Genomic DNA, 25,173 nt, shown 5'->3' on the forward strand with positions numbered 1-25,173 from the left:
GTACCATCATCCACAATTATCCAAACTGCAAACAGTGTATTTCCCCTCTAGTGCCTCACTCTTCCATGCACTGCAAACTTTTAAGATGTAAAAAACCCTTTATGCCTGAGAAAGTTATAAATCAGAGAGTAGAAAGCATTAAAATAAGTGAAAAACAAAATGAAATTTGGCAGTCTCTTAAAAAACAAAACTACATAATGCCAAATAATCAGGAACAAATTACTTAATAATGTATTATGTCTCCTGCTCTTCTTCAGAGGAATGAAACTTTTAGAGATAATCTCAAAATAAAATAAGAAAAGCCACTGTCCTTAAAATTAGATGCTTCAACCCTAGTTATGATATGTGGAAAATAATAAATAAATAATATAAATACAAGAATAAACTGTTTTGCATACTCACAACTGTATACCTACTTTTGCCCCACCCTGTATGTTGCCTCCCATTCTGTAATAAGATAATACTGGCATGTCTTTGGTACTTTAGAATTAAGGCTCATTTTTCACTCTCTCACACTGTATTCCATTAGATGAGTGGGACACAGAATCATTTATAACATGGAGATGCGTATATAAAGATATCTAAGAACCTTGACCACTTTCATAGGCCCTTTGTTAATTAAATTTATTTAGTAAGTGAGGGAAGAAGTCTTGACAAATAATTTATTTTACTTTTCAATTTTTAATGAATAATAAGGATGGTAGGGAGTGATGCTATAAAGTATTGAAAAGTATTAAGGAGGAGCTAATCTTGCAGGATACATGATAATTTTCATTTCAGATATCTAAAGTTTTAGGTGAAATCTTAGTTACAAAGCACATTTACAAACAGCAATTAGTCTATGGATGGCAATACAATATCAGTGTGGCAAACAGAATCAACTTAATTTGGCAAACTTTTATGAACACCATTCTATGTGCCATGTACTCTGCTAGTTCCTAGGGAGATAGGGGTGGACAAGACACAATCCATGTTCTCAAGCTGCTTGGATGGCATAGAAGACACAGGTGTGTAAATTAATAGTTTAAGTATGATGTGAGAAGTTTAACCACAGTACAGAGGTAGCCCAGAAGAGGGAATAATGAACTATTACTTAAGAGGGAGGTAGATAATTACGTTGGGTGAGGAATATAAATGTGAGTTTTAAGTTTATTTTAATTTATATAGGCTAGAAATTAGTTGGCTAATGAATCAATCAAAATGATTGGGGAAAGCATCATGGCTCAGACACTAGAAGAGGTTTAAGGGATCTTAGTAAGAAGTGATTGCTAGGACTAAATTATGACTTTCATGACCCAAGACACTTTTGCTCCATTTAAAAAAATTAAAAATCATTTGTACTATTATTTTGGTATTAACATATATTAAACGTTTTATTAAACCAAAAGTTCACTCTTACCATCTGTTTTTAAAAGAAATTAAAACATTTTTGTGGGCTCCTATAAAATATTGTGGGTTCTCCATGCTATGCCTACTGTTATCCCTGGTGATTGACTTTTATGAGCCAAACACCCTGTAAGTATTTCACACATATTTCACTCTCTTACAGCTCTGTGTTTACAGATGAAGAGCCAGGGTTAAGGGTGGTAAACAACTTTCTCAAGGTCACACAGTTAACAAGACAGAATGCTCGACTTAAAGCATTTGGATTAGATCCAAAGTCTGAACACTTTCTCCTGCCATGTCAATTTTTCCTATAATACTCAGGACCGGTCCACAACCAATTTGTCTTCAGAAAATGAGAATGTGTGGAAGGAAAGGCCATGCATCTGGACCACACAAGCTTTAGAAATAGAGTGGTCTGTACTGAAGAAAGCCATGTTAATACAAATGCAATAACAAAATGAAGCATGCTCTGAAGCAGATGGAGGCAATGGACTAATGAATAGAAGCCTGGCTCTGAAGGCTGAGTGCTTGGGTTCAAGTCCCAGATTCAAACATGCCATTTGATTTCTCTGAGCCTTGGTCTCCTCATCTGTAAAACGAAAATGCCACAATGTCATGGTGATAACTTAAAGGTTAAATTGTTTAACACTTAAATAGTACTTAAAATCGTGCCTGGAACAGAGTAAAAACCTAATAAAAGCTAATTATTTGAATAAATTTTTGAATTTAGAACATCTTATAATGTACAATTGCAAAAATTAAAGTACTAGCTATATATTTTCCTTTTGACATTCTCTCAATATAATAAAAACATATCTTTATGTTTGTATAGTCTCCTATACAGATGTTTGACCAAAACTATACCCTTAATACAATCCCAAAATCTAGGAGATGGACATATCTAGCACTATTTTTCACATCGTACAACTGAGCAAATTAAGCTAATGAAAGATTAAAGTGACTTGATTGAGATCTGGAGTTTAGGGGGTGTATTCTATGGCCTTGCCACATTGTGAAACTAATCATTTCTTTCTAAACATGTTAATTTCTTATCCTGTCAGCACTATCTCCAGACAGTGTGATAGACTCAATAGCTGAGTTTCTCCTATTCTCCAGGCTCTTAATTCCCAAGACTGCTGCAAATGTCAATCTCCCCGTGCTTTCAACACCTTAATTCAATTGACAGCCCTACTCCTACTGCAGTGATAGCCATCTCTGTCTTTGGTACTACCTTCCCCCTCATGACATGGACTCCAACTCAGCTCATTCTGAAACCCTCTTCTGTCCTCCTCCCCACATGGGGCCAAGTGCCAAGTCTTGTTTCCTCATCCACAATGTCTCTCGCATCAGTTCCCATTACTTTCTATTGCTGTTGCCATGGCCTTTAGGACTTTATTAAATCTGCCCCTAACTATTAGAATTCAATTACTGCCTCTTGACACATAGTACATGACTCTGCTTCTGGTCTCTCCACCTTCTAACCCCTACTATGCACTGCCGCTGAAAGAATCTTCCTACAGATGAAAGTCCAGCCAGCTCAATTTAGCATTTTGGTCTACAGTCTTGTGCAAACCTATTTTTCCAGCCTTATCTCCCTCTTATGAGCTCACATCAAATCAAACGGGAATATTGCAGAATATGTCCAGCATGTTCCCCATTTGTGACTTTCCTCCTGCTAGTTCACAATCTAGATACCTTACTGCATTTATGTTTGTCAGAATTCTACTCATCCTCCACAGTTCCAGTAAAGTCCACCATCTTCCAATAATACTTGTATCTCTCACCAGCTCTCTTCCCATCTTCTTCCATCCCTATTTTCAATGTTTTAATAGTTATATTTATCATGCATTTTAATAGGGCTCAACCTAAGTGTCATCTCTTCTGGAAGCCTTTGCCATCCCAGCTTCCACCCCCTCCTATTCTTTCTTCTTTCTTGAGTTCTTTTTTCCATTCCTTTATTATTGTACTTACTATGCAGTTTAATAACTATTTGCAAATGCCTGTACCCTGCCAGAAGGTAAATTCCTCACCCTGACATACCCAGAACACTTCTGTGGATTTATTCTAATACACCAATATGTATTCTTTTAATCATATGCATAAATCAATATAGCTATCCCCATTTATATCTATACCTTGTGTTAAACTTTTAAACATATACATACAAAGCCAAAAATCTTATATAATTGATATAAATATAATACAAATATTACTAAAATGTGTTTAAAGTATAACTTTTCATCTATCAACCTAATGATTTATATGCTTTAAATCTTCACCATGGAGAATATGTATAACATTAAATTGGAGGGCAGTAGGAAGTCTGAAATCTTCCATTAAAGGCATTTCCTAAGCTTCAAACTGCTTTCCCTACATTTCCTCATATGCACTTAGGCTATGAAGAAAGCTTCACAGCAAATAAATTCTACCATTTTTACAGTAGATATCCCTAGTGAAAATCACTTAATTAACATGTATATCAATTAATATATTTAGTTATTCCAGAGAAATGTTGGGTAAACCAACATGAAAAATTAAGGATTCAAAATATTAACAAAATATATTTAAGCACTGGACATAAAAATTCATATCACCATCATAACATTATATTCTGTACTACCACTACCATTTTTTAAAGTCATAGACCACAGGAAATAAAACTCCTGGTAGTTCAACCCTATTTAAATAATAGCAGAAATGTTGTAATATTCACATAAAAATCAATTTGATATCTTCAAAAGATAAATATTTCTGGAAAAAAATGAATACTGTGAATATAAAAATATATTAAGAAGATGACTTTTGTTTTACATTTTAAACTAGAAGTAATAAAAGAAATATGAGGGAAACTTAACCCATAGCTTAGGCAAAATGGTCTTAAACAAAAATAATTTTTATTATGATCATGAGGTTTGAGAGAGTCTGCATATAAACATGCTGTTTGCAACAATGCTTGTGGGAGTGTCCATATGTTTAATTATAATGTTCAACTTTTAAACTCTAATTAAAAATTAACTTTCAACCCCAGTCCTTTCAGCCTACTTGGAGGCTGAAAGCAAGCAAAGAAAGGTAGAGAAGCTCAGATTTGTTTATGTTGGAAAACTATGATAAGAATAATACATTTTTAATTGTTCCTATTTGGACATAGAGTGCAGCAAAATAACTGAATATAACAAAAGCTTGATAACACTGAAGTATAAAATTTAAAAATACAAAATTTTCCATTTAGGTCTGTGAATATTATAGAATTGAGTATTAAAACCAACTTCTCTATTACTTATTAGAATTGCAAAATCTAAAATATATAAATTGGGAATAATATTTGGAGACTTAATAAAAAGAAGGAAAATAAAAGAGAAACCACTGGATGTTGCCACATGCGGGTAAAAAGCAACAATTGAGCTAATTATAGGCTTTCCCCTAAATGTGATTATCCCTAAGGCTAGTGAATAATGAAGCAGATTTCATTTCAGCCAACTTGCCTTCTCTATTTGCCTTGAAACAAGATCGTTGGGTAAGCCAGTTCCTTAGTGTTAGAAGCTTAATTTTCAAAGCAGATCTTCCAAAATGATTCCAGATTTAAAGATGACAAAGTTTCTTGATATTTTCACATGTTTTCTGAGGGCTAAATAAACACTTCCAAGTCAACTTACTCTTTGGGCACTTTTCTTTCTATATTTCTTCAAAAACATGATTGTATTTGAAAATTAAAAGATTAAGAAATGCTTTTGTGAAGAAATTGAATGCCAAGAACAACAAACTGCCTTCATTCCCACATAAGACTTATTTGGTTTCAGTCAAATGTTTACATAGTAATTTATTTACACAGTAATGGAAATATATCCACTGTATGTAAGCAATAATGATGCAGTTTCATCAAAAATTCATCACTTACTCCTCTGAGAAGGAATAAGATTGTAAAAATTGTTCTTTAAACTTAATGCTTTTGCAAACCATATTTCTGAGACCAAATAGACATTGTGAAAAGATGAGACTTACTATAAATTTTCAGTAAGCAATATTTAAAACCATGAATCTGAACACCAAATTTCAAATCACAATAATTTTACATTATGAAAAAATTCTGAATGCGAGGTGGTCAAATGATAACAGGTTGCACATGTGTAGGGCTTCACAGGTCACAAATCACATTTACAAACCCGTCTCATTAGATTCGCCAAATAATCCAATGAGGTAGGTATTATTAACTCCAGGCTACAGATAGGCAAACTGAATCTTAGAGAAGTTGGGCAATTTGTTTAAAGTCACAAGCTTAACAAGTAAAAAATCAAAGGAATCAAAACTATCTCTTCATATTTCAATTTCTTTATACTCTGCTTCCTCTAAAAATATAAGTGAAGCAACCAAAATGGGCACATAGTCATAATTTGTTGATTTTATTGGTGAAATAGGATAGGTAGAAGTACTAAAAAAACCAAAGGTACTGAAAGAAAAACTCCAATTTTAACAGACTATAATCATACATTGTATAAGTTAATTAACTGACAGGAAGCGGGAAAAAAGTCATTTAAGAAAATCAGTTCTCAGTAACGTTTTGGTTAAATCATAGGCACTCATTCTTTCTGTGAGAGTTTTGCCACTTTATTTCATTAATATTACTTTAGGAGGCTATCATCTGGATGAATAGTGATATGGGAAAAGGAAAGGTATAAATAATCATCACAAGTGGGAGAATTCACATTTATGTACTTAATAGTAAAATTTCCCATTAGAACTTTAAAAAAATATTTTTATTAATTTTTTAGAGAGAAAGGAAGGGAGAGAAACATCCATGAGAGAGAAACCTCGATCTGCTGCCTCCTACATGCCCCGTACTGGGGATTGAGACTGTATCCCAGGTATGTGCCTTGACCAGGAATCAAACCAGTGACCTCTTGATGCATGGGTTGACACTCAACCACTAAGCTACACCTCTTTTAGAGATTTTTTATCATGAATGGCTTCACTGTGAGATTTTCTTCTGTAGTTATATTTAGTTGTTTAGAAAAGGCAAACTGGGTTCAACTAAGACAGGGTTTGTTAAGAGGATATGAAAAGGAGGCAGAGTTCAGGCTATTTCTATAGGAGTTATAATAACAAACCATGGAGTCTAAGGTAGACCAGAGGAGAAAGGAAGACAGGAAAGGATGATGGATAGTGAGAAGGTGGCGGGGTCAATGGATTAGTCATCTCAGTAAGGTCAGATAATTATAATGGAGCTCCGAGAGCAAATAAGCCATGGTGTATTAGAAAATGAGATTTCATGAGTGATGTAATTTCTGGTGATACAGGGCCCAAGGTGTGATGGAGACAAAAGGTAAACATTTGTAAGGAAGGCAAGGAATTGAGAAGGTAAGACTTCTCAAATGGGATTCCAAGGGACAACTGCATGAGGCTAACATGACTTAAAATGGTGTAGAGAAAGAAAGTGATTCAAGAGAGAGATTCTTCAATGGACCAAGTAAGCTAAATAGGAAATTGATAACAACAATTAGAGAGGGAAGATTACCTATTTTACAGTAAAAAAAAAAAGCAAGTACAAATCATGATTCAAATTTCAATCCTTTACTCGTGATCAGAAATGTATGTAAACCACAGAAGAGTGAGACAGATGAGTGAATATGTGACATTAAATAAAGAAAATTCCCTTCCAATCCAGTCACTTTCAACTTCAAAAAGTGAGAGCAAAGATGGGAACAATACTCTGTTTATCACCTGCCATTTAATACATGATGATCAGTTCCTGTATATTTAATACAGATAAAACTTATTTTATATTTATGTCTCAAAGGTATTGGAAGTCCTGAAATATTTGTTAAAAATTTCAAAAATAAATTTTGGAAAGCCAAAAGTTTCATTAATATTAAAAATCATTCAAATGGAGGATTTTCATCTTAATAGGGAAATCTGACTTTTCATAATAAAGATAGAAACTCCTCCCTAGAGTATAAAAATCTTCATTGTTATTGGGATCATTTTATTGTGGAAAAAAACCATCAAAATACATATGTGTGGTATAGAATTCAATTGTTTAATTTGGTTCTGCATAAAATATAAATAATACATATCACATATAAGTCCATGTCTTTCAGCAAGACAGTATTTTCCCTGCTAGTTAGTATATACACAGACAAAACATTTCTGGAGAAAAATCTGACAATGTATAATAGTAAGAATCTTAAGAATTGCATAATATTGGGCATAGCAATTCTCCTAGTAATTCATTCTGAGGAGAAAACTACACATACAAACAAACATGTGCTTACAAGGATGTTACTAATGTGGTTACTTAGACTATGAATGATTAGAAACAGAACTAAACATGTAAATTTTGATATTGTCATAGAGTAGAACATTAGGCTATCATTAAAAATGAAGATGGAGCCCTACATTTGCCACCATGAGAGGATGTTTAGAATATATTAAGTAGATAAAACTAAATACAAAACAATACATATGCTTTAACTCTTTTAAAAAATATGTTTGTTATTAATATTTGTATATTTATACAGAGGAGGGGGGAGCCAGAAAAGGTATAAAGTGAAATCATAGTGAAATTTGGGATGGTAATTTATCTTATTTATTTGCATTTTCTAATTTTCCAAAACAAATCTATATTGTATACTTTGAAGGAAGAAAAAAACATTATATTATTTTAAAATTTATTTTTAGATTATCTTAGGTTGTGATGGACAGTTTAGATAATTGGCACATATAATGCTTTTAAAATTAATTATATATATACTAGAGGCTGGTGCATGAATTTGTGCAAGGATGGGGACCCTCAGCCTGGTCAGTGATTGAGGCCTATGGGGGGGGGGGGGGCAGCTGGCAGGGGTGAGGGGCAGTGGGAGGTTGGCTGGGGGGGGGGTAGAAGGGGCTGCTGGAGGTTGGCTGTGGGAGCACACTGACCACCAGGGGGCAGCTCCTGCATTAAGCGTCTACCTCCTGGTGGTCAGTGCGCGTCATAGCGACTGGTTGACCAATAGTTCCAGTCATTCCAATTGTTCGGTCATAACAGTCACATAGGCATATATATAGATAGATAGATATATTTGGTTATGACAGAGAATGAAGTTTTGTATTAATTTTATCCTAAAGCAAAATTTTTCATATTTGAATAAATCTACAAATGCCTCATGAGTGCTAATTATCTTATTTTCTTAATTATCTCACTCAAATGAGAGAGAATTTATAAGACTATACACAAATACTAGACAGGAGATGAAAAACTAGGGCAAAGAGTGCAAGGAAAAGTCAGCAGAAGGCCCCTCAGTTTCTTAACATTCCCTCAGGCAAAGTTATTTTCTCCTTCTCTGTACTCCTACTATCTTCATTTGCATGTTTTTAACAGCACTCATCACATCTCATTTATTATCTCTTTAACTGCTTGAAATTCTCACTTAGTCTCTGAGATCCTCTTTTCTAGACCTATCTCCTAGATCACACTTGGAGCTAAAAGATACTTATCAAAACTGTTTTTAGATGGAAGGAATTATTGGATTGAATTGAAAATCACACAACAGTCATCAATCAAACCTCATTTTTGGAAATCAATAACTCTATATTCATTATGTCTTATTAAGTACAAATTAGTAGTTTTTCTACCCCCGCCCTCCCCCCCAAAAAAAGAGAAGGTTTCAACATAATCACATTTGGGGGGAAATATTCTACATATACACAAATTAGGAAGGGATACAAATAAATGCTAATAGTGGTAAGAGGATGTCTGGCATCTATTAAAATTAATACATCAATAAATGAATTAATAATATAGTATTAATATATCCTCCTTACCCATGGGCAATATATTTTTTAAACATGTTTTTATTGATTTCAGAAAGAGAATGGGATATGAAGAAAGAGATAGAAATATCTATGATGAGAGAGAATCATTGATTGGCTCCCTCCTGCAAGCCCCCTACTGGGGGTCAAGCCCACAACCCAGGCTTGTGACCTCACCAGGAGTTAAACTGTGACTTCCTGGTTCATTGGTTGATGTTCAACCACTAAGCCACACTGGCCGGGCAATGGGTGATATATTTCAAGACCACCAGAAGATGCCTGAAATACAGGATAGCACTGAACTGTGTACATACTATGCTTTTTCCTATGTACAGATACCTATAATAAAGTTAAATTTATAAATTAGGCACAGTAAGACACGAACAACAATAATCTATGTATATAAAAGCCCAAGCGACCATTATGACCAGCTGACAAGAACAACTGGCCAACAGGCAAATAGCTATGAAGTGCACTGACCACCAGGGGGCAGATGCTTAATGCAGGAGCTGCCCCCTGGTGATCAGTGCACTACCACAGCCAACCTCCTGTGGTCCCTCCCCCCGGCCAGCCCTAATTGGGACTGAGCGAGACAGCCCTGATTGGCTGGGAGGGACCTCACCTGTGCATAAATTTGTGCACCAGGCCTTTAGTTTCTAATAATAAAACAGAAAGATTCTAAACATTATGTGAATGTTTAGAATGGCCTCCTCTCAAAATATTTTATTGTACTGGACTCAGTTTTTCACTTAAAGTAAGCACTTTATGGCTTCTCTTTGATATCTCTGAATTGCCAGCATCACTACTCTTGCGCTCTGGGGCCATTATTAAGTAAAATCAGTATTACTTGAACACAAGCAGTATATCTCAACAATCAATCTGAAAACCCAGACAGCTGGTAAGTGACTAACGGATGGGGAGTGCATACAGTGTGGAAACATTGGACAAAGAGGTAATCCATGTCCTGGGCTGGACAGAGATTTTACCACATTACTCTCAACAGCAAGCAATTTAAAACTTATAATTTATTTCTGGAATTTTCCATTTAATATTTTTGGAACTTGATTGACCATGGGTAACTGAAACTGCAGAAACCAAAACTACAGATAAGGGGGGCACTACTGTACATTCAATTGGAAATTGATTATAAATATATTCTATGACACAAATATGTCACATACTTTGCTTTTTTGCTGTACATTAATAAAAATCAAATAAATACTAAGAACATAAACAACTTTTCCCTAAAGAGGATGGCATGGTCCTAGCTATTCTTAGCTTTTCCAAATCACATTTGTTTTGCACTAGAAAGCTGTTAATTTAAGCAGCTAGAATGCAAAACTACTAAGTCAATTATATTCCCATTCCCTTTTCCTTTCCTCACCTCATCTTATTTTATTTTTAATTCACACTGCATATAAATAGTAATTAAAGTACAAAGCAGAATGTTACTTGCACATGTACATTTCATTATTATACACTAGGGGACCACTGCATGAATTCGTGCACCTTGAAAGGAACTGTGGGCCCCAAAGCTGCAGTGGGCACAGGGTTGGCTCTCGGCCCATCCTCCGTGCCCCCGCCCGGCCTCTCCCACTGAAGCCCTTGGTCTCCTGTCTGCCTGCAGCCCCACTCCCTCCATCACCACTCCCACATGCTGACGGCACTGGCCCTGCTCGCACCTGCTGACATTGCAGAGCTATTAGGGCCAGTGCCAGCAGTGGGTGCAAGCAGGGTCAGCGCCGTCAGCAGGTGCGAGCGGCAGCTGCTACCCCGATTGCCCCTCAGGAACAGGGGGAGGAGGAGAAGCCCTCAGGGGCAATTGGAGCCAACGCCAGGTACTGGCAGCGGGTGTGAGCGGGGCTAGTGCCAGCAGCAGGTGCAAGCACCAGGAGGGACCGTGGCGTGCAGGAGTAAAGAATTTTCAGTAACCACCAGAGGCTTGCCCCGATGACAGTGACCAGAGCCCCGCCTTGGTCTGGCGCCCCCTCTCACCTGCCCCACCATCCCATCATGGCCAATACCTGGCATATTCCACGCATGCCCCCTGGTGGTCAGAGCATGTCATAGTGACCAGTTGTTCGGTTGTTCTGCCATTCATTCTATGTGCATATTAGAGTTTTATATAGAGAGATGTTCTGTACTCTTAAATACATCTGACTTTTACAAAAGATTTAGCCAATATTTTTCTCTAAACAATAAGAAAACTTATAAAATATATGTATATTATAATTAAAAATATTATACATTGCTATAATTAATATACTGAGTAACATTATTACAATCATCTACCATTTACTTAAAACTCAAACTATCCCAGTAATGTTTTAGAATCACGCAAGGACCAAATTTAAGGACTGACTTGCCATCACTCAATTTTCTACATATGAAACATATCAAGATAGAGATTACAAAAATAAATGAACATTTTTTATATATATTTTTATGGATTTTAGAGAGGAAGGGAGAGGGATAGAGAGATAGAAACAACAATGATGAGAGAGAATCATTGATTGGCTGCCTCCTGCACACCCCCTGCTGGGGATCGAGCCTGCAACCCAGGCATGTGCCCTTGGCTGGAATCGAACCTGGGACCCTTCAGTCTGCAGGCCGATGCTCTATCCACTGAGCCAAACCAGCTAGGGCCAAACATTTTATTTAATATCATTTACTAGAGGCCCGGTGCATGGATTCATGCCCAGTGGGGTCCCTTGGCCTGGCCTGCGGGGATCAGGCCAAAACCGACTCTCTGACATCCCCAAGGGGTCCCGGATTGCGAGAGGGCACACGCCAGGCTGAAGGACCCCACTGGTGCACGATCAGGGCTGGGGAGGGACCACAGGAGGGCTCCAGGGCATGTCTGGCCCGTCTCGCCCAGTCCTGATTGGCCAGATCTTGGACCCCAGCAGCAAGCTAACCTATTGGTTGGAGCATCTGCCCCCTGGTGGTCAGTGTGCATCATAGCGACTGGTTGAATAGTTGAACGAATGGTTGGACACTTAGCATATTAGGCTTTTATTATATAGGATAGTAGAGAAAATACTGTGCGACCTGTTAATACTAAAATATATCTAGTGTTAGTAAATGATGCCTTTGCACATTAGTAAAATCAAATTATCTAAAATATGGGGAAATAAAATATCCAGATATATGTAAGAATATGTATATCTTGCCCCAGCCAGGTGACTCAGTTGGTTAAAGCATCATCTCATATACCAAAAAAGTTTTGGATTCAATTCCCAGTCAAGGAACATACCTATGATTCAGGTTTGATCCCTAGTTGGGGCACAACTGGTCAATGTTTCTCTCGCATTGATGTTTCTCTCTCTCTCCCATTCTATCTCTCTAAAATCAATAAACATATCCTTGGGTGAGGATTAAAAAGAAGAATATGCATGTTTTATGTATTATGATTTTTACTTCTTTTACATGCCGAGTTAAATGTCCTAAAGTTCCTAAAACCTAACAACTATAGTAAGTCCTCAACACCCACCAATACGTTCTGCAACGTTTAGTGAAATGATATATAACAAAATCAATTTGATCATAAGCTAATTGATATAAATAAGAGTTAAGTTCCTATGGCATCTCATCAATACTATTACAAAATAACATTGAATGAAACATCATCATTTGAGAACCAGGTGTGTATTGTAAGCTACTGTCCTTGACTTTTAGGGACTTCTTCCAACTTAGCTTAGTCATGTTATAATCATATTTAACCCTCTAAGATACAGAGGGCTTTATTTTACCTTCTCATTCAAATATCCTTCATGGCTTCCTCACATCATGCACTTTTATTTTGCCTAGTTTTTAAGGAACTCCTTAAGCAAACAGTGCCTACCCCATCCAAATATATTTATTGTGATTATCCAGTAAACACAATTGAGTGTCCAGCCATGCCTTTCTGCATTCATATTTGCCATGCCCTGCTACATCCAGTGTTCTCTACCCAGTGTCTTCCTTTCTGCCCAATGATTCTTGCTACCTTCATGTTAAGTTCATCAGGGAGGACGAAAATTTCCTCCACCCTTCTTGGTTCTTCTGGCTGGCCTACTAATTAAATTGACATGAGACAGATTAACTGGAGAAAACAAGCAAATTTTATTATGTATATACATATGGGGGTTCCAAAAGAATATGGCGCTCAAAGAAAAATCAGGCAGTTGTGGCTTATATGCCATCTTGAGCTAAGGAGAAGTGGGCAATGGTTTGAGACTTCAAAGGTGAGGAAGGCAATTCACAGGGACATGAAAAGGGTTAATATTTAGTAAATAAATGTTTGTTGGGTCATCTAGAGGCAATGGATCACAGAGAGTACTTTGGTCATATGGGCCTTGCTGGGTTTCTTCCTGTCTACCACACCTAGTTCATACTTATTATGGTTATATATGGTGGTAGTTCTTTTTATGACAGACCTTCTATTTTTAATTATTTCAGACAGTTTGTGGGAAGGTCAAGGATTCTTCCTGTGTCTTTTGCTTCTTAAAATATAAAATAATCCTCATGCCAGAGAGACACACTTTGGGGTGGAAATTTTGTTTCCCAAGTCTAAATCGCCAACCAAGTACTGAGCTCTACTTTCTTAGAAATATTACAGCACTTAAATGTGCACTCATTCATTAGGTAACTACATGATCACACATTATTTCATATTTTTTATATATTTCTAGAACTCTCAGCATATTGCTTGGTATATAGTTGGCTTTGAATAAAAATTTGTTCAACTACTGCTGCAAAAGGCTGTTATAACACTAGCTAGCCTGAAATAATATTGCTCCTGTCCCCAGAACTTGTCTCATAAAGGCATTACACTAAAGTTTTAAAGTACATAAAAAAGCTCTCTTCAAACTTTATGAGGCTGTACATTTTCTTCTAGACATCAAACTGTGCTAAATTAATGTTCTTCTTTTGCAAACATGGAGTGGTGATGTGTAGTTCATCATTGGATTTTGGGGTTTGCAAATTGCCCTAGAACTAGAGATGGCCAGATTGAAGCACAGATGCTGCTGAACTGGCTTTTAAGATAGGCACCTCTGAAAATATTCTACGTTTTATGCTATGAGATATACTTGTAGGGAGCCAATCTAGCTATACTATATAATTGACCAAAAGGAAACTACCAAGGGGGAGAGAGCAGAGAGCTGGCATATCATGGTTTGAGTAGAGCCTCTTATATTCCGAGACCAAAGAATTCTATTAATAGGCCTGTGCTCCTTTGAGGAAGGAGGCCATAAGGGAAAACTTATTTGAATGCATTAAATTCGGAACACAGGGAGAAGTTCAATGGCATAAAGCCCATGGATAATCCAGGCCATCCAAGATCAAATGACTCAAAATTTACAAAAATGGAGTAATAGTGATAGGGCCATAATGCATACAAGAGACAAAGAAATAAAAATGGGAGCGTGTAATCAGACCTCTAGCACATTGTGCAAATGGAGAATTTGGATTTTTTTCAGCAAGGGTGTGTTTACAATTCTACCCTGACAGCCAGTCAAAAGTATCAGGTATGCTATGAAGTTGAATGTGTCACAGCATCATAAGCAATTCTCTCATTCAAATCTTGCTCCTTGACAAACCTCCAAACCTAGCCTGAATATTCTGCTACCTTGTCTAGAAAGTATTTTTATGGGTAGAAGAGTGTGGGAACAAAATTTTCATTCATATTATACCTACAATCTTTTCCTTCTACTAGTCTGGTTAGGATGACTTTACATCCCATTTTGCACCAAATGGCCCCAGTTCATAACTATTTGCAAATTATTAATTATTAATAATATCCCCTTTTATGATAAAAAGCATCCCAGTTTGGATAATACATTTATGACCACTTAAATTTTGTCAAAACTGCTTAAGAGTGACCAAGAGATATGAATTATAAAATATTAAAAATATAATTCTTATAGGGCTGCAGAGAAGAAAATTTTCCAAATCCACAGTATCCAAATTCTAACTTTGAGAAGCCATCATATAAATGTATGCTATGGCCCCGCACAACTCTTCACCAAAAAATGCAAAGCAGCTCAAAGCACATGTCTCACAGATGGAAAGGTCAGTAAGGTCACCTTTGTGTATCAAAACAGCATATTTTTATAAAGTGCTGCAGAAATTTATGCCATACAACATTACGTAGCATTTAGGGAATGGCATACAGATGTACCATTTTCCAGCTGGTTGGTTTTATAACTTTTCTCCCTGAATTTCAAATATATTTTACCTGTATTTTCAGCTTAACCTGGCATCTGGCTAGCGACAATTAATATAGCTGAGGCATGGGGGAGAAACAGTACAGGAAAAAAACAAAAATGAACTGTCAAAAATAAGCTCAAATATTTCAATCATGATAATAAATGTAAATGGTTTAAATTCCTTTATTAAAAGTTAGAGACTCCGAATGGGTAGAGCTACATATAACTAAATGGTTACAGAAAGATTCTATCTAACAAGATATAGCAGTATAACAGACAATAGAATAGCAAAAGACAAGAGTAAATGGCAATATTACTATCAAATAATTCAATGTGAAAAGTATAAAATGGAACCAATAAAGAGTCTTTATTTTGCAAAGTTATGGTCAAATAATATTTCACTTTTTGTGACATTATGCTAAATTGCTTCAAAATCTATAAAGCAATAATAGATAAAAACAAGGAGATGTTGAGTATTTTTTAAGAACAACTGAAGATCATAGCAAAACTTTCTAGATATTTGAGTATATAAAATAATTAAATGATCAAAATATTTACTTATTAAAACAAGCCTGATCTAAAATTACATATATATGATATAATGTACCCAGGAATTATACCCCTGTATCAAGCAATAAATTACAGACAGTCCTCAGGTTACATTGGACTTGATGTACATTGTTTCATGGTTATACCGCCATCACCATTTATTTATAAAATAAAAAGTCCTGTCATTTCAACATATGTACATATGTGCTTTATGTTTTTTATTATTTATTTACCACAAGTAAAGGTCAGAAATTGTTATCTTTCTTTTAATTTTTTTTTATTGTTTCACTTCATTACTGCTGTGTATGTGCTCCATGTGAGTGCCGTAGGTGCTTATGTAGTTGGGTTCCGACTTACAACGAAAATCGTGTTACGTGGTGCCATAGGAACAGATCTCCAATGTAACGGATCTCCAATGTAACGGATCTCCTAATGTATATTGAAAAATAATGTATTATGACACACAAAAATTTAAATACAAAGATAGAAAATTATTCAAGATACTTCTTTCTAAAGCAATGAAATAAAATTATAAATTTTTAAATTATATCTATACCCTCTTCTAAACTAATTTAATTGCTCATAATTTCTCTTTAAATGCATAAATCATTTAGTTAAAATGCAACTAAAAGCAACAATACAAACTACTCAGAAATAAATGACAAAATAAGCCATACCAAAAAAAAGCTGTGAAATGAAGTAAAAAGTATTTTTTATGAAGTGCTACAGATACTTGTCTTACAACATTTACTAAGTAATGCAGAAAACATGAAACCTTACGTGCATATATTAGAAAACAAACTAATGTTAAATATAAACATTCAGTTCAAAGTTTTAGGAAAACCACTCCACAAAAATAGTAAATGTGGAAGAAATTACCAGTGAAAGAAGAGAAATATAAAATCAGAAAGGAATGAAGTGCAACCCCCCCCCCCAAAAAAAAAAAACACAGATAGGCAGTTTAATGAACTCAGAAAACAAATAAGTGAACTAAACAAGTACTTTAACAAAGAGACTGAAATTGACAAAAGAACCAAATTGAAATTCTGAAGATGAAGAACTCAATAAAAAAGATCAAGAATGAACTAGTAATGATAGGAAATAGAGCAAGACCAGGTGGAAGAAAGAATTAGTGATATAGAAAATAGTAATCTAGAAATGACAAGGAAGGAAGAAGAGAAAGTTGAGCATAAAAAACAATATTAGCGAACTGTATGAGAACTATCTGACTGAATCAGAAAGGGCAATATAAGAATAATAGGCATGCCAGAAGAGAGAGGGAGAATTGAACAAAGAGCCTATTAAAATAGGCTCACCAAAAAGTTGATGAGAACTTCCCAAATCTATTGAAAGAGATAGATCCTCAAATTCAAGAAGCAAACAGAACACCTAATTACCTCAATCCAAAAAGGCCTTCTTTAAGGCACATTTTAATTAAAACTACTTTTTGAGAGGTAATTGAGTCTTGAGGGTACAGCTCTCATGAATGGAATTAGTGTCCTTATAAGAAGAGATATGAGTGAGCTTGCTTCTCCTCTCTCTGCTTTCTCTCATGTGAGAATACAGTGAGAAGACTTGTTGTTTGCAAAACAGGAAGAGGGCCTTCACCAGACACTTGATCTACTGGTGCTTTCCAACCATCAAAACTATGAGAAATAAATGTTTGTTATCTAAGGCACCCAGTCTGTGGTATTTTTGTTATTCCAGCCTGCACTAATTTATGAAAATTTTATAGATAGATAGATAGATAGATAGATAGATAGATAGATAGATAGATACTAGAGGTCCGGTGCACAAAAATTTGTGCACTCGGGGGGAAGGGGGGGGTCCCTCAGCCCGGCCTGTGCCCTCTCGCAGTCTGGGACCCCTTGGGAGATAACGACCTGCTGACTTAGGCCTGCTCCCGGGTGGCAGAGGGCAGGCCCAATCCCTAGGTGCAGCCCCTGGTTGGGCTCAGAGCAGGGCCGATTGGGGAGTTGGGGCGCCGTCCCTGTCATGCACAGAGCAGGGTGGGTCGGGAGGTTGCGATGCCACCCTCAGTCACGCTCAGGGTAGGGCTGATTGGGGGGTTGGGGCACCGCCCCCTGTCACACTCAAGGTAGGGTCGATGGGGAGGTTGCGATGCCACCCCCTGTCACGCACAGAGCAGGGCCAATCAGGGGGTTGGGGCACTGCCCCCTGTCACGCACAGAGCAGGGCCCATTACTGGGGTGGGGCTCCGTACCCTATCACGCATGGAGCAGGGTCGATCAGGGGGTTGGGGAGCTCCCTCCTGTCACTCACAGAGTAGGGCTAATAGGGGAGTTAGGGCACCGCCCCCGTCACACACAGAGCAGGGCGGATCAGGGGGTTGGGGTGCTGCACCCTGTCACACTCAGGGCAGGGCCGATGGGGAGGTTATGGCTCTACCCCATCACACACAGGGCAGGGCCCATGGGGGGGGGGGGTTGGGGCGCCGCATCCTGTCACACACAGAGCCGCAGGGCAATCAGGGGTTTGGGGAGCTCTCCCCATCAGGCACAGAGCAGGGCTGATCAGGGGGTTGGGGTGCCTTCCCCTGTCACGAACAGAGCAGGGCCAATAGGGAGGTTGTGGCCCCACCCCCTGTCACACACAGAGCCGCAGGGGGATCAGGGGGTTTGGGTGCTGCCCCCTGTCACGCTGATCCCAATGCCGGGAGGCCTCTCCGCTCCTCTGATCCCAGTGCTGGGAGGCCTCGCGGCTCCGCTGATCCCGGTGCTGGAAGGCATATTACCCTTTTACTATATAGGATAGAGGCCTGGTGCATGGGTGGGGCCGGCTGGTTTGCCCTGAAGGGTGTCCTGGATCAGGGTGGGGGTCCCCACTGGGGTGCCTGGCCAGCCTGGGTGAGGGGATGATGGCTGTTTGCAGCTGGTCACACACCCTTCAGGGTGGGGGTCCCCACTGGGGTGCCTGGCCAGTCTGGGTGAGGGGCTGAGGGCTGTTTTCAGGCCGACTGAAGCTCCCAACTGCTCCTTTTTTTCTTTTTTTTTTTTTTATTCTGGGCTAGCTTTAGCTCTGAGGCTCCAGCTCTTAGGCTTCTGCTGCTGAAAGCAGGTATCTGGTTTGTTTCGTTTCTATAATCGAAACAATGTATAACTCCAGTTCTGAGATCCCTGGCTCGCTGAAAGCAGGTTTCTGGTGTTTTGTTTAGCTTCTGTATTTGTTACAATGTTTCTTAAACTGCAGGCTCAGAGGCTGGCAAGGCAGGCGGGGAACGTTGGAGTCCTCCGTCACTGAAGTAAGCAAGCCTCATGTTAGTTTCAAGCTGCCTGGCTGCCGGCCGCCATCTTGGCTGGCAGTTAATTTGCATATTGCCCTGATTAGCCAATGGGAAGGGTAGCAGTCATACGCTAATTACCATGTTTCTCTTTTATTAAATAGGATATATATATATATATATATATATATATATATATATATATATATACATATAAAGGATTTCCCAAAATTCACATAAGATTTGAATTTTGCGTGAGCATTAACAACAACAAAAATAAAAGCCTAATTTTACTTGGTTTATTGAATCAGATTATAATATCTGTTTCCCTTTGATTTCAATCCCTTCAATTTGATAATCATTACCAAATACCAATTATGGCCCAGGAGCAGGGACAATGAAGACCAATGAAGATCACGGCGTATGTGCCAGCAAAGCCGCGGAGGCCATTTACCTGATGTGCTATTCCGTACATAACCCTATACTGTATACTTTATGAATCAATAAAAAATTTACAATTTTTAATTATAAACCTGTGTTTTCTATCAAAATTACTTCTTGCGTGAATTTTGGGACACCCTATACAAGATATATACATACATATATACACACACATATATGTTTGTGTGTGTGTGTGTGTGTGTGTGTGTGTGTGTGTGTATATATATATATATATATATATATCCTTTCAGTAATGTTCTTGCATATCCTTACTATGATATCCTCAGAACTTCAGTCAGAACCTACTCATATCTTACATAGGACTCTAATAGGGTTAGTTTCAACTCTTTAGAAATGAAATTTTTTCAATGGCATAGTGTATAAGTAAGACTTGGGAGATGTTAGCACTCCATAATTTTCATAAATCCTAACACCGTCTGAAAAAACCACATCCGCTAAAGTAAAAAGTAATATGCTCTTACGCACACCCTGCTCCAAGATGAATCTGCTAAATGTCATTCCAACTTGATTGCTCCTCCTGTGTAAAAATTCTGGCTGGAACACGTAAACTTCAGGGGTAAGCTGTCCCTTCATCTCAGCCAGAACAAGGCAGTTCTAGCAAGGCCCACTTAAGAAACTAAACTATGGTCTTAACTGTGACAACTCCAGTTGACAACTAAGAACATGGGTGCCTCCAGCTTTCTGAAGGAACTTAGGCCAACTTTGTGAAAGAAGATTTGTTTCCAAAGAATTTGTCAGTCATAGATTGTTAGAGTTGAAAGAGACCTCGGGGAAAAATCAGTCATTCAATCTCCAATAATTTATTTAACAGCATTTATTAACTAGTATAGAATCAACAATGACTTCTAGTCCAAGCTTCTCATTAGCTAAAATATCACTGGGTTGCTAGTTATGATAACCCTGAAGGCATACATTTAAAAATGTTCAATTAGGTTCGGTGTATTCTATGGAATAAGGTAGAAAAACATACACTAATTTTGGAAGATTTGCACCCTCAAAATTTACTACTCTTAGCTTAAAAATGACTCTGATTTTAATATTTGTACTTCTACTAAACCAAACATAACTTGAAGAAGTAAATGTTAGTTTCTCAATGTGCTCTATACATGAAAGAACTAATTTCCCAACAAAACAATGCTGCAGAAAGAGGTGCTTGTGAGAAATTTGGGTCCACTTGAGTTTGCTGGATGGAAATAAAATCCTTGATGGAAGTAGAATGCTTTATTGGTTAGGATTAATGTAATGAAAATAGAAGGTGAATAAACTAAGAAAATTAAGTCAAATCCCTCCTTCCTAATTGTTAGAGAAGGGAAGAAGGAACATAATAGTAGGGCAACCCAATCTTAGGTAACAAAAGGGCAAAGGCTGGTCCTATGAAGGGATTGATCACGCCTTGTTGTAACTGTCTCTGGATAATAGAAGTAAAAAATGGTAAGTATTTATGCTTGCAGCATCTCTCAGTTCTGATCACTCTCTCTCTTTCTTGCCTGCTCTATATAAATCATGTTAGGATTAGGCATTCAAATTTGTATATCTCTTACAATCTACCTATCAGTTTTTAAAGTGAGGCATGTGCCATGGATAGGGATAAGTGCTTTAAATAAGTGATATCCAGTTCTCTCAACAACCTTGTAAGGTAGACCTTGATATTCCCTTTTCATAGATGAATAAGCATTGATTCAGAAACATTACATACTTGAACTAACATCACTGTCTTAGTTTGTGGTCCCAAATCAGGGCCTAAGATAAGGACTTGGGTGTAGATAGTTTATTTGGAATGTGATCCAAGGAAGCATAACTGATGAGGCAGAGAGAGAGAAAGGAAAAACTAATGTAAGGGTCACCTACTGAGGTTACCGCTATGGGGAACCAGGCCTTGAATCCAAGAGAACATCTGAGATGTCCCCCATGACTCCCCACCTAAATCCTGAGAGACTGGAAAGTATATCCAGGGTTCCTGACTCCACTGGTTGACGGTTTCTCCTGGGGCAATAACATGCTCATGCTCTGGCTGCTATTGTTATTTGGGTGATGAAGCTCCAGCAACATAGAAGAAGGATGTGGGCCGAAATCTCAAAGACATGCTCATACTTATGGTGAAATGTGGTTAGTCTGAGGTCAAATTGAACTTTGCTACTTCATCAGTGTCTGAAGTCATAGAAAAGCCAAGGGGGTGTGACACAGTACATCAGGGTCATCTGCAACAATCACACAGATCCTCAGTCCCTGGGCTTGCAGATAAGCCCAAAGGAATTGCATCATCCACGCATGCAAATTCCATGTTTTCAACTACATGCACTCAACCAAAGGAGATAGGGAGAAATCAAGGGTTCAGATGATTCTGACATCATTTGCTTAATGTGTATGTCTAAGAGTCAGTATGATTGCAGAACTGTGACTCCTCTTTTATGAAATTTTCATGGCAAAAAAATTGCCATCATGTTTTAGCATATGTGTTTTCATACATCTGGTGCTCAGCTGAAGAAAAGGAAATCTGCTTCAGTGCTGGAAGAATAAAATGGCTATGTTGACCTTATTAATATGTCTGTTAACTGTATTTTTTTCTGGGCAATGGAAAATGCAATTATCTTGCACTGGGATGCTAACTATAAAATGCTTGACTTTACATGACACAAATATTATCACACTGTATCAGCACAATTTTTCTCTCTGCAAAATCTTCCCATTTCATTTAACATTATGCTCATGCTACTGAGTTATGTGGTTTGAATGTATAAAACATTTGCTGCATGATCTGGAGTAAATGAGCGGTATGGGCACTGATCAAGAGTGGTATAGGGCACACTGCTGGTAGGACACCAGGAAGAATACTTAAGATGATCAAATCACAGAGGACGATAGGCAGGCAATGCAACAGCAGTTTAACAAACTGATAACAGGAATGAGGATCTCTTTGGGCATTCAATATTTGGGAATGGGTTGTTCCCTATCATAGTTTAATAAAACTAATATGTTAAGTAGTAAAACTGCATAATAGAAAATCTCAACAGAAAAGGGAGCACATGCTAAAATATGCCTACCATGTTTTTCACCTTCTGTACTCTTTCAGCTTCAATGAAACTAAACAACAGAGATTGAGTTGAGGTGCAGGTAATTTGTTTGGGGAAGTAATAACTACTGGTATAAACCTAAGTGGGTTTTGACCAGCATGGAAAGTATGACACATGAATGGTGAAGACCAATCTAAGGGTTTACACTCAAGCTAGTGACTAATGTGAGCAACTGGGACACAACTTATTGAGTGCCTTCTCAAGAAATGTGAAGAATTTACTTCAAGACCATCTGCCTGAGACACAGAAAAGAGGGGCATGTTATCACTTGCTCTTATCCGTATTGATCAAGAATTGAGTCAGGTATGAAATGCACTGGACTAGCTGAGGCCCAAGAGAAGTAGCCAAAAAACCACCAAGCAGAAAACACAGTTTGGGAGCAGATCTAACATGAGGAGTTAGCAGGCTACATCTCTGTTCAACTGATGCAACAGTAATAAATAAAGCAAAAAAGTGGGTTAGAAAGATGTGAGACTGAACATAAAAAATGTCTAACACTCATATTAAAATGTACCAAAGTGCCTATATAAATCAAATCCAGATGACAAAATTTTATACACTTAAATAATGTGAAAATAATATAAGCCCTGAATAATGGCATCAGCTCCCAAGTCCAACTCCATAAAAAGGACATTTTTAAAACAGAAAATCTTGTATACGAGCATTCCAAATTAAGAAAGCCATGCTACAAGGTGCTTGTTTTAATAAGGTTGAGAAAAATAAGTAACACAGTGAATAAAGAAACAACTAGTGCTTACACCAGTGGTTCCCGGCCTTAGCTACACACTGGAATCACCTAGAGTGCTTTAAAAATTACAAATTATGATTTGATCGGTGTGAGGTATGGCCAAGGCGTAAGAATTTTTCCAAGTTCCTCAGATGATTCCAACATGCAAACAAAGCTGAAGGACACTTAAGCAAAATACAAAGTAAAAACCAAAACTTTTAAATAACTCGGGAGGGCCTAGAACAGCTGTGGGCAAACTATGGCCTGAGTTTGAAATGAATAAAACTAAAAAAAAAAAAAAAAACCGTACCCTTTTATGTAATGATGTTTACTTTGAATTTATATTAGTTCACACAAACACTCCATCCATGCTTTTGTTCCGGCCCTCCGGTCCAGTTTAAGAACCCATTATGGCCCTCGAGTCAAAAAGTGTGCCCACCCCTGGCCTAGAATCTATTTTTAAAATGCAAGTATTTAGATCACATGCTTCCGCTGAGAATGTTTGGGCTTGCTATTGTTTTAAGATTTCCACAGGGGTCTCCAATATGACACTCACATCACCCTTTGAAACCGCTCAAAGTAGACTGATAGTTATTCATTTTATACTGGCAGTCGACTGCCAGGTGACCAGGGGATCAGTTTAACTTTTTCAATGTGTTCTTTGTAGATAAAGCTGTGCAATGACTGACAGAATAAATAAATTCATTGATAATAAATGAAGCAATCTGCTACTGGAAGTTTGCCCCCAAAGTATGCATTACTAAGTAAGCTTGAAGTCATTAAAATGTTGAAAGAGTAAAAGAACACTGACAAAAGAACATATGTCTACTGTGTGTTTGACTGGCATGACTTGTTAGCTTCAAGTTTCCTTTCTTCGGTAGAGAAGTAGGGCCTAAGGTCATGCCTTCCTAGTTTTCATTTTCAGCTAAAATGCATCCATCAGTACTTTGACCTGGCCACCCCTTTAAGGAAGCCAGAGTCTTGCCAGCTCTTGTTTACAAAACAAAATCTGGGGCATGCCAGTTTCCTCATGTTATCACCCAAAATGTCTTGAAATCCTAAACACAGATACAAGAGATCGCATCAAGTTTTTGTTTGACAGTTACAAATACTTTTTTATAATAAGAACAGTAATATTTGCTTTTGGTAGGTTTTCAGGCAAATGGGGGAAAAGAATCAAATCCTATTTATCCTTTGAAAAATGGAGTAATCAAGGTAATGGAATAATCCTTTTAGTGCCATTGCATATTAAGTCTGCTTGGATTTCCATCTTTCAAAAACTTAAAATACACTAAAATATTATTAATGCTAAAACTATTCAGAGCTGATCAGAATTTTGCTGAGCAATTAAGCTCACCCCTGAGAACATCTGCTATCATATACAATACTGTCAATTTTCTTCCAAACTGGTCTCTATCTCTAAAACTCAGTTAGCTTTTTCCACTAGATTATCTGAATTTAGAAGTTTATTTTATTTTCTTAAGGAATACCTCTAATCAACCTGCTTTGAAAAATTCTACTTAGCAGCAAGACACTTAATTATCTTGCTCACCTTTTGTTCAGTTGCTTTGCAAATAATGACATGAAACATTCCGTCTTTTAACTTGCAAGCTTTTCTTCTTCCTGATTAGATTCCACTTAAATAGCATCATGTTCCTTCAAGTTCCTCCAAGACGAAAGATTTTTCTTTAATCACCTGAAACCTGCTGGTCTGCCTCTTTAGCATTCTGAGATATCTCATTCAACAAACTTAAATCAACA

At 37.4% G+C, this 25,173-nt stretch overlaps 1 protein-coding gene and 1 pseudogene across 1 annotated transcript in view; one reads left to right on the forward strand and one right to left on the reverse strand.

Moving 5' to 3' along the window:
* LOC132240154 (ADP-ribose glycohydrolase MACROD2-like) overlaps positions 1–25,173 on the reverse strand; it is a 619,136-nt gene that overhangs the window by 76,252 nt on the left and 517,711 nt on the right. The gene's annotated exons all lie outside the window — the stretch shown is intronic.
* LOC132240092 (lysine--tRNA ligase-like) overlaps positions 1–25,173 on the forward strand; it is a 40,371-nt pseudogene that overhangs the window by 1,160 nt on the left and 14,038 nt on the right.

This window comes from Myotis daubentonii, chromosome 8 (assembly GCF_963259705.1).
Source record: "Myotis daubentonii chromosome 8, mMyoDau2.1, whole genome shotgun sequence".
Classification (NCBI taxonomy): Eukaryota; Metazoa; Chordata; class Mammalia; order Chiroptera; family Vespertilionidae; genus Myotis; species Myotis daubentonii.